Source organism: Tauraco erythrolophus, chromosome 4 (genome assembly GCF_009769465.1).
Source record: "Tauraco erythrolophus isolate bTauEry1 chromosome 4, bTauEry1.pri, whole genome shotgun sequence".
NCBI lineage: Eukaryota > Metazoa > Chordata > Aves > Musophagiformes > Musophagidae > Tauraco > Tauraco erythrolophus.
Window position 1 is genome coordinate 3737801 of NC_141468.1, and position 11254 is coordinate 3749054.

Here is an 11254-nt window from a genome sequence, read left to right on the forward strand (position 1 = left end):
TTTAGGTCTGGAGTCTCTCCTCTCATTTTCTGCCCCTTAAGGCTGCTGTTTGGACCTCCTCCGTGCTAGGACTCCAGCGAGTGTCAGCCTCCAGCTGAGGTTACTATCCTTGATTTTGGTGGCATGAGTTTGGGCATTCCCTCCCTGCTGCCAATGCCACCTGTGGTCTGGCTTTGTTGGGCTGTGAGGTCCCAAAGAAACCAATAGTCCCTGTTTGGGTTTGAGGTTGACTCTTTCCCTTTAGGAAGAGGCCTCGCCACAAGAAGGGGTACATTTCCTCCACTCCCCTTCCTCATTGCAAGAGTTAGTGTGATTCTCACAAAAAGTGGGGATTTTTTGGCTGCAAAACCTACTCACAGGAGATCTGCATGTTTGTTGCTTTGCGAGACCGTTGTGGCTCTCGTCTCTCATGGGTAGAGTCTAGACACATTGCCGATGCACGGTGCCCAGCTTGAGTGACATTAGATGTGACAGCTCTTCCACAGTGCTGGCCAGCTGGCAGAAGTTCAGCCGGCAGGATGAGTAGCTCAGGGCCAACTCCTTCCCACATTGCTCAATGTGAACCCAAATATGAACCCAGCCAGCTGGAGAAGAGGGCAAGGGATGAATTCAGCCTCCCCATGACACCCAGCAAGGCTGCTCCTCGCTGTCGATAGGCAAACCCACCTTGCCTCTCTGTCCCCTTGTCTATCCTGTCCTAGAAGACAGTGGATGGACCCCAATGCCTCCTGCACCATGCACCCATTCCCCAGTCCTATAGTGGGGTCTGTCCACTGTCTTCTTATCGTCCTGCCTTTCTCCACGACAAAAACTGAGCAAATAGCAAGAGCCGACCTTGGGACATCACATCTGACATCAATCAGAGCTTTCCATGTCCAGGAATCAGGAAAGGCCAGCCTCAGCTGGGGAGGCAGGTGTGCCTCATCCCCGACGTTTGGTCAGTGCCCAATGTGACATTTTGGGGTTTGTGTGGGGACCATCACCAGATTTCTCCTGAGTTTTTTTTTCAACTGCATCAGCTCCCCCTTGTTGGCTTTCAGAGCTAAGGAGACTTTAATTTGATTTAACCTACTTTATTTTGGCTAAATTAAATGAGGGCCGATTTAAAGCCAAACAAGAGTGGCCACCTGGTGGGTTGTGTGCACTTTGACTAATCCACTCTGAAATCATACCTTCTTTTAATTTTAGATTAATTTTCCCGAGTACTTCTGTGTAGACAAGCCATCAGGCTGAATAAAAATGAGTTCCCGTCTCACAAGCTCATGTCCTTACTCCTTCTCAAGTTGTCTGGAGTAGTCCTCCAGGAAAAGCCAGCAATGGATGATTCATCTTTCTGGGGTGAAAAGCATGAGGAGGAACTTCTGCTCTTGTCTTGAGGAATAACTCTGTCCCCCTAGTCATCCCCATGCATCAAGCTGCAGCTCTGGGCTAGAGAAAGGAGGTCAGGTCTCCAGGAGAGGCTGCTGTGATGTGACAGCTCAGCTCTCAAGAGCAAACTGGTGACTTTGGTCAAGCAGCTCTTATTGTTGGCTTCTCTGAAGATCTCCTTCCCACCACCTTGCTGCCAGCTCCTTACTGCTGAAGTCAATTGATGGGCCAGGCTTCAAACCTGGTTGGAAGAGGTGGTAAAGCTGGGCAGTCTCCTCGTGGAGTCAAGGTGGCATTGCCAATCTGGTCGTCTTACCCAGGCTCTCAGTCCTTCCTATGGACCTGAGCTTCCTCTCCAAATTCATACAAAACTAGGGTTTTAATCTATTTGCTTTTTTAAAAAGCAGGCTTTTTTAGCACTCTTATTCACAGACAAAAGCCTGACAGAGTATCTTAGAATCACAGAATGGTTTGGGTTGGAAGGGACCTCAAAGATCATCTAGTTCCAACCCCCCTGCCATGGGCAGGGACACCCTCCACTACATCAGGTTGCCTAAAGCCTCATCCAACCTGGCCTTGAACACTTCCAGGGATGGAGCATCTACAGCTTCTCTGGGCAACCTGTTCCAGTGCCTCACCACCCTCTGAGTGAAAAATTTCTTCCTTAGATCTAATCTAAATCTCCCCTTTTTCAGTTTAAAGCCATTGCCCCTGGTCCTGTCACTACGCGCCCTTGTACTCTTAAAGACTTACAATACAGAACTTATACAAGAAAAACCTCAAATGTTCCGCGTGTAACAAAGTTGTGTGGTCTTACAGTGTTCTTGGGACTTTCAGTACCATTTTGATTCACGAACGCTGTTTAGGGCCAGAGGCATCTGGGCTTTACCTTGCTGCAGAGCAACTTTTGTGGCCCATTACTCAATGTAAACCTTGAGTTTCTTCCAAAGTCCCTGGGTGACTTTTGCCGAAATAGAGGGGTCTCGGTGCTAAACGTACCAGACGTTGTGTCCTTCAGACGATGGGAGATTGATGCTCGCTTGGTACGGGAGGAGGCTGTACTGCCACAAATCTTGCTTCGAAGCAGCAAGGTCATCACAGGACAACTCCACGCCAACAGTGTAAAGGAGGCAGGAGCAGGGCAGGAGCGTGACTACACTCTGTCCTTTGGAGGGTCTGGTTGGGACATGCAACTTTTTTGGCTCATGCTCTACGTTTTTCCTCTCCAGTAGCTCCGCTACCATTTCCTGCGCAATGTGGCGTTTCTGTTCAGGCTGCGAAGAGTCCCTGATTCATTTTGCAGCCTGGGAAAGGTGCAAGGCTGGAGCTGAATCCTTTACAAATCCCGGCTGCCCACAGTGGAAATAGGATGTTTCCAGGCGCGGTGACGAAAAACATCTGGGAGTTGCGTGGATAGAGGTGTGCACGTGTGTCTGTGTTTGTTTGCCTCCTTGACAACCTCGTGTGAAGGATTTTGGAGCCTTAGTTTTCCACATTGGTCTTCCTATCTCCTTCCAATTATTTTTTCATCTTCCTGTTCACTTCTTAGATAGCTATCGACTTTCCATGGGAAGAGTTGTGGAGGCACAATCCTAAATAGGATGTCCTACGTTTATCCATAAGAGAGGCTGGACAGGTGCTTCCTCCCACTACTGGCATCCCTCGCCTCTGGCTGGAGCTGGCCATGGGATGGAGCACTGCCTGGGATGGACCAGTTGGGTCTATTTGGGTGAAAGATGCCTCTGATCACAATTTTCTGGCAATAACCAGTCTTGGAGGAAAAATTCAGGAGAGGTCCAAGAGTGTCACGGAAGACAATTCAAGAATGTTTTTGAGAAGATGGGAGTGAAGATCGTTGAGATACTTCTGCTCCCTCAAATCTACTGTCTGGTCATTAATTAGTACAACAAACGAGCCCATTTCTGCCTCCCCAGATGTGGTGTTTAGAGAGACCAAGGGAGCGAGGAGGAGACACGTCAGGGCTGCAGGGGAAGAGGAGTGTGTCCAAGTGGGGACACATGCCTTGGAATGATTTTTTTTTTTTATATTTGTCATACTTCCAAATGAAACAGCAGACAAGCTGAGCTGGCTCAAATACCTGCAGGAAGAGCTGATGGGGAATTTGTTAATGAAGCAGGTTTCTCCTCAGAAAATGCCAGTTCATCAGAACCTGGATTTTGGGGCCGTGTGTTGCAGTCCTGGCAGGAAAGGCATCTCAGGCTGTGGATGGGCTTCTTGGTCAAAACTAAAGAGGTTTAAAGGCTGTCATGTGAATAAAATTAAGTGAGGCAGATCTAACGGGAGGGACGGAGCAGCCAAAGCTTGCATGAGGTTTGGTTCAAGTCCTTCTCTCTGAGCTTCAGGGTTACGTTCACTGGGTAAAATAGGGACATCTTACAATTTTCCCAGGTCTGAATTAAAGCAGAGCAGCTTTGGGCTGCTGTAGTGCTGTGAGTGACTGCAAAATCCTGCAGACTGATAAAGTCCTCAGGATTACGCTAAGGTGCTGAAGGGACATGCCCCAAATCTCCAGCCGAGGGGTATCTCCAGGCTGGCAGTGCAGCCATGCAGGAGGAAGCCCTGGATGCTCCTCTCCATCTGGCGATGGAGCAAAACCCCTCAGGGCTTGAAGCACATCCTTTCGCCCTGCCATGTCCATCCAGTAAGGGTTTATTGGGTAAGTTTTTCAGGACAGAGGCTGTGGTTGAAGGTTCATTTCATTTGACAGCAGAGAAGAGGACACTTGTCAGTGTCATTGCCTTGATTTTGCTGTCACTTGCATGCAAGATCTAAACAGTACCTATCTGAAGGGTCTTTTCAACAGAGCCTTTTCACAGTGGGGTACAGGAGGTTCCCTGCTAAAAACAAACCCGGTGGCTTTAAATCGGAGTCCAGACATACTCGTTTCCTTCCTGAGTGATATCGTAACACTAATTAAATGCAGCCATTAGGTCTCATCTTTAATATTTTGTGGCGCAATCAAGACTGTTTTGCAGCAGTTTTTGTTCTGGCAGGGTTTTGGAGAGGATAGATATCCCTGCAGTGGATAATTGGACTGATGGATTAGAGTCTGAAAATGCTCTGGCACCGGCTGTTGGACCTTTCCCCATCTTCTCACCCAGGAAGCCAAGTTGGTCTTTGGCCTGGCTGAAACCGTTTCATGATGTTGATGGTGAGACTGGCAACAAAGGGCTTGGGTGATGCCGGTTGCGAAGTGTACCTTTTGACATGGAGAGTGACTCTTTGCAGGGGCGAAGGGTGGTGTGCACACCAACAGCATCCTCGTACCACATCCCTCACCGAAATCTCGACAGGTAGCTAGGGAGGATGGTGCTGTTTGGAGCCCCTCTTTCCCTAAGCAGATGGAAAGGAGACAACCTCTATACAGGCAAAATTTTAAAACCCTGTGAGATAACCATTTGCTCTGGTAGCCCAGCTTAATTCCAGGATAAATAACGCCGTCCTGTGATATTCTGCCAATCTGATCGCTCTCACAGTTTTAAAAGGAGGTGACAAATTTCCCGTCCTCTGCAGCGACTGGTCTCTGCTCAAGCTCAGACATGGCTGCATTGCAGTGGGTGGATAAAACCCTCCTTTTGCCCAGGAGCCTCTTGCGATGCAAAGGAAAGAGCAGGAGCCTCCTTGCTTCCTGGCACACGCATTCCCCCAGCAAAGGCCACCCCTGGAGCTTCAGCCCCCGCTTTCCCTTTGACAAACCCAACCCGTTGCCCCTATTTAATCAGGAAAGGCTGCAAGAGGAGAGGCAAATAGGAACTTCCTCAGGCCTGTCTCACATCCCTTCCCCTTCCCTGGGTTGCTCGGGCTCCTTAGCTTTCTCATCCCGCCTTGGGAGGAGCAGGAGCCGGCTGGCCTAAGGCTCCGAGCCGGGCTCAGCCCGCCGGCATGGGGTGTGTCACCCACCGTTTCCTAAGTTATTCTTTGGAGTTTCCTTTTCTCACTATTAATAGATTTGCAGCCAATCTGAGCTGTTTCAACAAGGTAGATGGTGGGGGGGGGGAAGGCGTTACCAAAATAGGAAGCGGGAAGCTGTTGGGCAGGGAATTAATCAGAGGAGCTGCACGGAGAGGTGGTGGATTCGGGTGGCCTGATGGGAGGAGGGACAGGACACGTCCTTTCGCTTTGCGTTTTGCGTCAGCTTGCTTTTCCTTTTGTGCTCCAAGCCGTGACCTTTCCAAACAAGCTGCACCCCCCCAAGCATCTTCCCCAGCCTCCAAAACACCACGCATCTACTGGAACAAAATCAGTGGTGATGCACAGTAGATCAAAATTGTGGCCTTCGATTGATACTGCAAGGAGCCGCGTTGGCACAAACCACCACAACTGTCCTTCGACATTTTGGGTGGCTTTTCACACCCCAGCAGCTCCTATCCAGAGGTCTCCCACACGTGCCCTGTCCAGGAGTGCCTGCAGCGGTAGGGACCGATGGTGGCACTTCCAGCTTCCCATATATTGCTCACTGAGGGCTGAACAAGCCCATCGTGATAGCTAGCAGTAAGGGAAAGTTCTCTCCCCTCCGGGGTTGTCCCCATCGCAGAGACACCGTGTTGCAGGCACGGTCATGGGATGCACACATGAGGAAATGAAATCATGTTTTTGCAGTGGACTCATTTCCTCCGGGCTGTTTGGCCGCGGTGCACGCGGATGCGTGCGTGGAGGACTTGGGCTCTCCTCCCGGGGGTCTACCTCGGCCCCAGCACAGAATTGCAAAGGTTTGGGGTTTTTTGAGCGATACGTGCAAGAGGAGAGGTGCGGAGCAAAGCATTAGACTCGCTGCAACCAGTGCTGTCAAAATGCACTGGTAGCTGCTATATTGCTCTCATTTTGCTTAAAATGAGAAATTGGTGACGGTCCAAAAAGTGAAATCAAGTAAGTGGCCTTGCCCTGCCAAAATGCAGCCAGGAAGGTCAGGGGCAGGTAGTTTTTTCTGCCTTTTGGGAAACAAGGTGAGGGACTCTGGCTGAAATTCAAGTGAGTTTTCTTTTGGAAAGGATCTCCTCTTGGTAAGGGGAGTGATAGCTTAGAGGACCTCTCCTCCATCCTCCTTTTCTCTCCTTGCATGCTTAAATCCTTTTATCTCCAGGGCTTACAGCATGAAAGGGTCATTTGTTTCCTGCAAAAGGACATACTGTGTCTTTTGTGAGTAATTTTCATGCTAAAGGGGCACTTAACAATCCTGTCCTGTCTGGCCATTATTACCACCAGTCTGTGGTTACAGGGGTTTTCTCCTCCTTCGACCAGGTCCTTTTCGTTTCTTCCTTCTTCTTCTTTAGATTGGATATTAGGAAAAATGTCTTCACCAAAAGGGTTGTCAAGCATTGGAACAGGCTGCCCAAGGAAGCAGTTGAGTCACCATCCTTGGAGGTATTTAAAAGACTTGTAGACCTGCTTAGGGACATCGTTTAGTGGTGGACTTGGGAACTTAATGATCTTAAAGGTCTCTTCCAACCTAAACGATTCTGTGAGTCTGTTGAGGACAGTCATCAGGCAATACTAGCTACCAGCCCAGGCAAACAGGGGCTCGTTACCAGTTATTACCCCTGGGTCCACCACCAAGATTTGGCACGGATGGCCATTTAGGGAGGAAGAGATAAAAAAGTAGTTCTCTGGCGTTTGAAAGAGATATCATAGAATCATAGAATGGTTAGGGCTGGAAGGGACCTTCAAAGGTCATCTAGTCCAACCCCCCTGCAAGGAACAGGGATATCTCCAACTAGATCAGGTTGCTCAGGGCCTCGTCCAACCTGGCCTTGAACGTCTCCAGGGATGGAGATATATCACGTGTGGAAGGAAAACGGCGACTCCTGGGCTTGCGGTGCTCTCGCTGCTTGTTCTGTATTAGTTTCTACTTCGCAATTAAGTGTTTACCAGGCTCTGAAAATGAGAGCAGTGAGTTTGCATGAGCCAGGTCTGCTGCGGTTGGTGAACCTGCAAGACACCAAAAAAATGCCATTTATTTTTCCCCAGTCTAAATAAAATACATCTTTTTCCCAATGCTGCAATGAGACAGAGTCCCTGGAGAGGCAACTAATATTAAGCCCAGAGCAATAAAACTGCAGAAAGGTGTGGAGCCCTGTGACTGCTGCAGCATGTGACTCCTCGTGCAACAGCGGTGAGAAAACAGTTTAATTTAATGCAACTGGAGAGAGAAGGTAAATTTCGCTGACAGATAGGGGCCCAAAAATCTGTGGGGCAGGTGTGGGGATGGATAGGGATGCCCACCCTCCATCGAAGGAGGGTCTCACCCAGCTTTAGCCATGGCATGTTGTGGGGCTGGCCCACAATGGTGCGTGTTGTCTTGAAGAGTGTCAAGTTTGCAACCTGCCTGGATTTCCTCTTCCAGTGGCCATCTCCATGGCTGCTGTTCACCACAGCCATTGCATTTCAGCCAGCAATGATAACTCTTCAAAATAGTCTGCTTTGAGACAAGCAAGCTGTGGAAGAAGAAAGGGGAAAGGGAAAATACAGTAACAGCCCATCTGAGCTGGGGTGGAGGTAATTAAAGAAATGTCACCTTCAGATCAAGTTTGGGATGGGAGATCTTTTGCAAAGGGCTTCCCAATGGTCCCATCCAGCCTGATACAGCAGAAGTGGGTTTGTAGAGAGGGAATGGTGTGGTGAAGTGTTTTCTGGCTCATATATGATTTTGTGTTGCCACTTGCCAAAGGGATGCAGGTCATTACCTACCCAAAGGAGAGTGATTCTACATCTGTGGCGCTTAGCATTGCCTGAGCTCAGCCAGGCCCATGTAGTAGGGTGTCCTACCTGCCCGTGTGGTTAGCATCCATTGAATGCATCCATCCATCCATCCATCCATCCATCCATCCATCCATCCATCCATCCCCCTGCATGGTGGCTTACCACTTCCAAGCAGAAGTGTGCTGGCCCCTCAAGTTGCTTTGAGTCCACTTAAAGCACTGGTCCTGGCTTAATGAGGAAGAATATGTTGATCTTCTAACATCTCTTGACCTTAGCAGGAGAGGAGTGCTAAGCGTGGAAGCAAAGATATGGAAAGATAAAATACTAGGAAGCTTTGTGGGCGTCAACTTGAGTCTTGGTTCTTGTCCTAGTTGCTTTTTTGGGCTGTGTCACCCTGCGATCCTTGAAAGACGCCCTACTACCAACCCAACCAGGGCAAGCATGGAGAATCACACCAGCTTTCTCCATAAGCCGAGCAACCCCTTGCTGGGGGCTTTTTCCCCCAGTTTTTGCTAAACGTAGCTGCAGCTCCCTGAGGTGGGACGGGGAAGCACTGGAGCAGGGATGCTGGTTTCTTGGCTCGCAGGGTCCCATCTGGCCACTGGGACTGGCCCAGAGCCAAAGCATGGGCCTGCCCCTTTCTCCTTTGGACTGAGTTGAATTGAATTGTCTTTTCTACCTCTCCTTCGGTGCGTGTTCGCATCCTGCCTCTCTGGGATGGGCCTGGAGCATGAAAAGGAAGCGAGAGCAGTGGGGGATTTCCTCCACCTTCCTTCCAACCCTTTCTTTATTTACGTCTCTTTTGTACCATTTCTACTTTTAGGGGATTTTTTTTTTTTTTTTTTTACCTTCCTTCTTGTCAAAACCCCTGTCAAACTTTTACAGCCCTGCTTATGGGATGGACCCATTTTGTGGCTAACTGGATGCCTGGTCTCTAGCTTGGTGCAAACATCACTGAGGATTCAAGCCAGACAAGTTGAAAATACAGCTAAGGAGGGTGTTGATGAAAACTCCCTCCTATCTTTTGCACCCAGGTTTCATCTGCTAGGTGTCCATGTCTGTGTTTTGCTTCCTTACCTCTTCTCCTGCAGACAGTGGTCAGTCTATAGGAAATATGACTCCTGACCACAAAAACTCTTTTCCCACAGATGTAGCGTTGCAGCCTCCCCATCTCAAACTCCACTCCCTGGGTCCTATCTCAAACATACCTCCACACCCTCTCTGGGGTCTTGATGTGGTGGGTTTAGATTTCTCCAGTGGTATGAATCTCAGAAGCTCAAGCTTTCATCAGATCTTTGAAGCACAACCAGTGTTAATAAAAAGGCTCTCTAAGAGTAAATACCTTGCCAGCATGGCAGCATGGAGGAATGAAGATCATCTCTGGAGAGCAGCATTAGGATATGGCTAAAAATCAAACCTGGGATGTGTGACTCCTGTATTGGAGGGTTGGAATAATATACAAGTGGCTCATGGGGCACAGTCATCAAACAGAAGAACCCCACCCTCCAAAATCAGGTTGTTGTTGTCTTGACTCCAGACAGATCCACGGATGAAGTGGATCAGTGCAGGTTCCTGAAAGGTGAAAAATTGGTAAAACCTTTCCTGGAGTGAGTTTCAGCAAGAGCCTAGAGCTGGTGGTTCCATGTGCTATGGGAAGGAGTTATCTCCGTGGCAGTAGATGGAGCTCCTGCAGTGATTACAAACCGAAAAATGGACCCAAGTTTTTATACCAGTCTAGTAGTGAATATACCACGTTTTAATGCTGCGGGACTTTGCAGAGCTCTCTGCTGTCAGAGAGCTCTCTTTTGTCAGCCAAGCTGTCCTTCAGCTGCATCCCTCGCTGAGAAACAGCTTCATAATTTGAAAATTTGAAGTATTCTTCAGAAACCAACTGCAGATCACCTTATGTATGATAACATGAGATAACTGAGCAACAACAACCCTCTTTGCTTTGAGACCGAGCTTTTTTCCAACTTAGGTAATGTCAGCTCTTAGTGAAATACCTCGTGGATTTCCTCAAAAACAAATAAGCCGTGATAAAAGTTGCATTTCTACACAATATACAAAAGTAGGGTAAAGACCATGGAAAAACGCATGGGAATTTCATGGTTCAGGTGGTGACATTAAGGATTTGTGTAGGACATGTAGATGGAGTGCTTGGCTTTCCTGGCTTGCTTCTCCTTTTCCTAAATGCAATCTTTAATTATTTTTTTTTTAAGGTTTTCCTTTGAAAGTGAACACTGATTTTAAACATTTTTATGTGACTTTCTCAGGCTTTTCAGAATAGTAAAATAATCAGCTAAAGAAGCATGTGATTGTAGACAAGTGGTATTCGCAGTGGGCAGCTGAACTGAATACCCTTAAAATTAAAATAATGCAGCTCCAAGTAAATGCTTTTTGTATTTGCTTGCAAACTCTGTCCAGTGTTGATCCATTCTTTCAGAGCAAGTAGAATAAATACTACTTGCACAGTTCACCCAACTGGGAATTTCAGTGTGTACAAATTTTCATAGAATCACAGAATGGTTTGGGTTGGAAGGGACCTTAAAAATCATGTAGTTCCAACCCCCCCTGCCATGGGCAGGGACACCTTCCACTAGACCAGGTTGCTCAAAGTCTCATCCAACCTGGCCTTGGACACCTCCAGGGATGGGGTATCCACAGCTTCTCTGGGCAATCGGCTCCAGCGTCTCACCGGCACCAATGGTTTGATGCTGGATTCAAGTCAGAGTACCTGTTTTACGATGGTTTTATAGTAATTATCTGAGTTTGGGAGGGGAAAAAACCCTGAGTTGAAACGTGAGCAGTTAAAGAACCAAAGCTTGAGCCTGCAAAAAGAATGTAACTTTCAGAATGGTCAGCACCAACTTTGGTGCTGGTCGACAGCCGATTGAACGTGAGCCAGCAGTTTGCCCAAGCAGCCAAGAAAGCCAACGGAATCCTGGCATGTATCAGAAACAGTGTGGCCAGCAGGAGCAGGGAAGTGATTGTCCCCCTGTACTCAGCACTGGTGAGGCCACATCTGGAGTACTGTGTCCAGTTTTGGGCCCCTCACTTCAAGAAGGACGCTGAGGTGCTGGAGCGGCTTCAGAGAAGAGCAACAAAACTGGTGAAGGGTTTGGAGAACTTGTCCTATGAGGAGCGGCTGAGGGAGCTGGGACTGGTCAGT

The 11254-nt window shown here is 48.4% G+C and overlaps 1 protein-coding gene across 1 annotated transcript in view; it reads left to right on the plus strand.

The window, feature by feature from the left end:
• Positions 1–11254, plus strand: part of PODXL (podocalyxin like) — a 45619-nt gene that overhangs the window by 18640 nt on the left and 15725 nt on the right. The gene's annotated exons all lie outside the window — the stretch shown is intronic.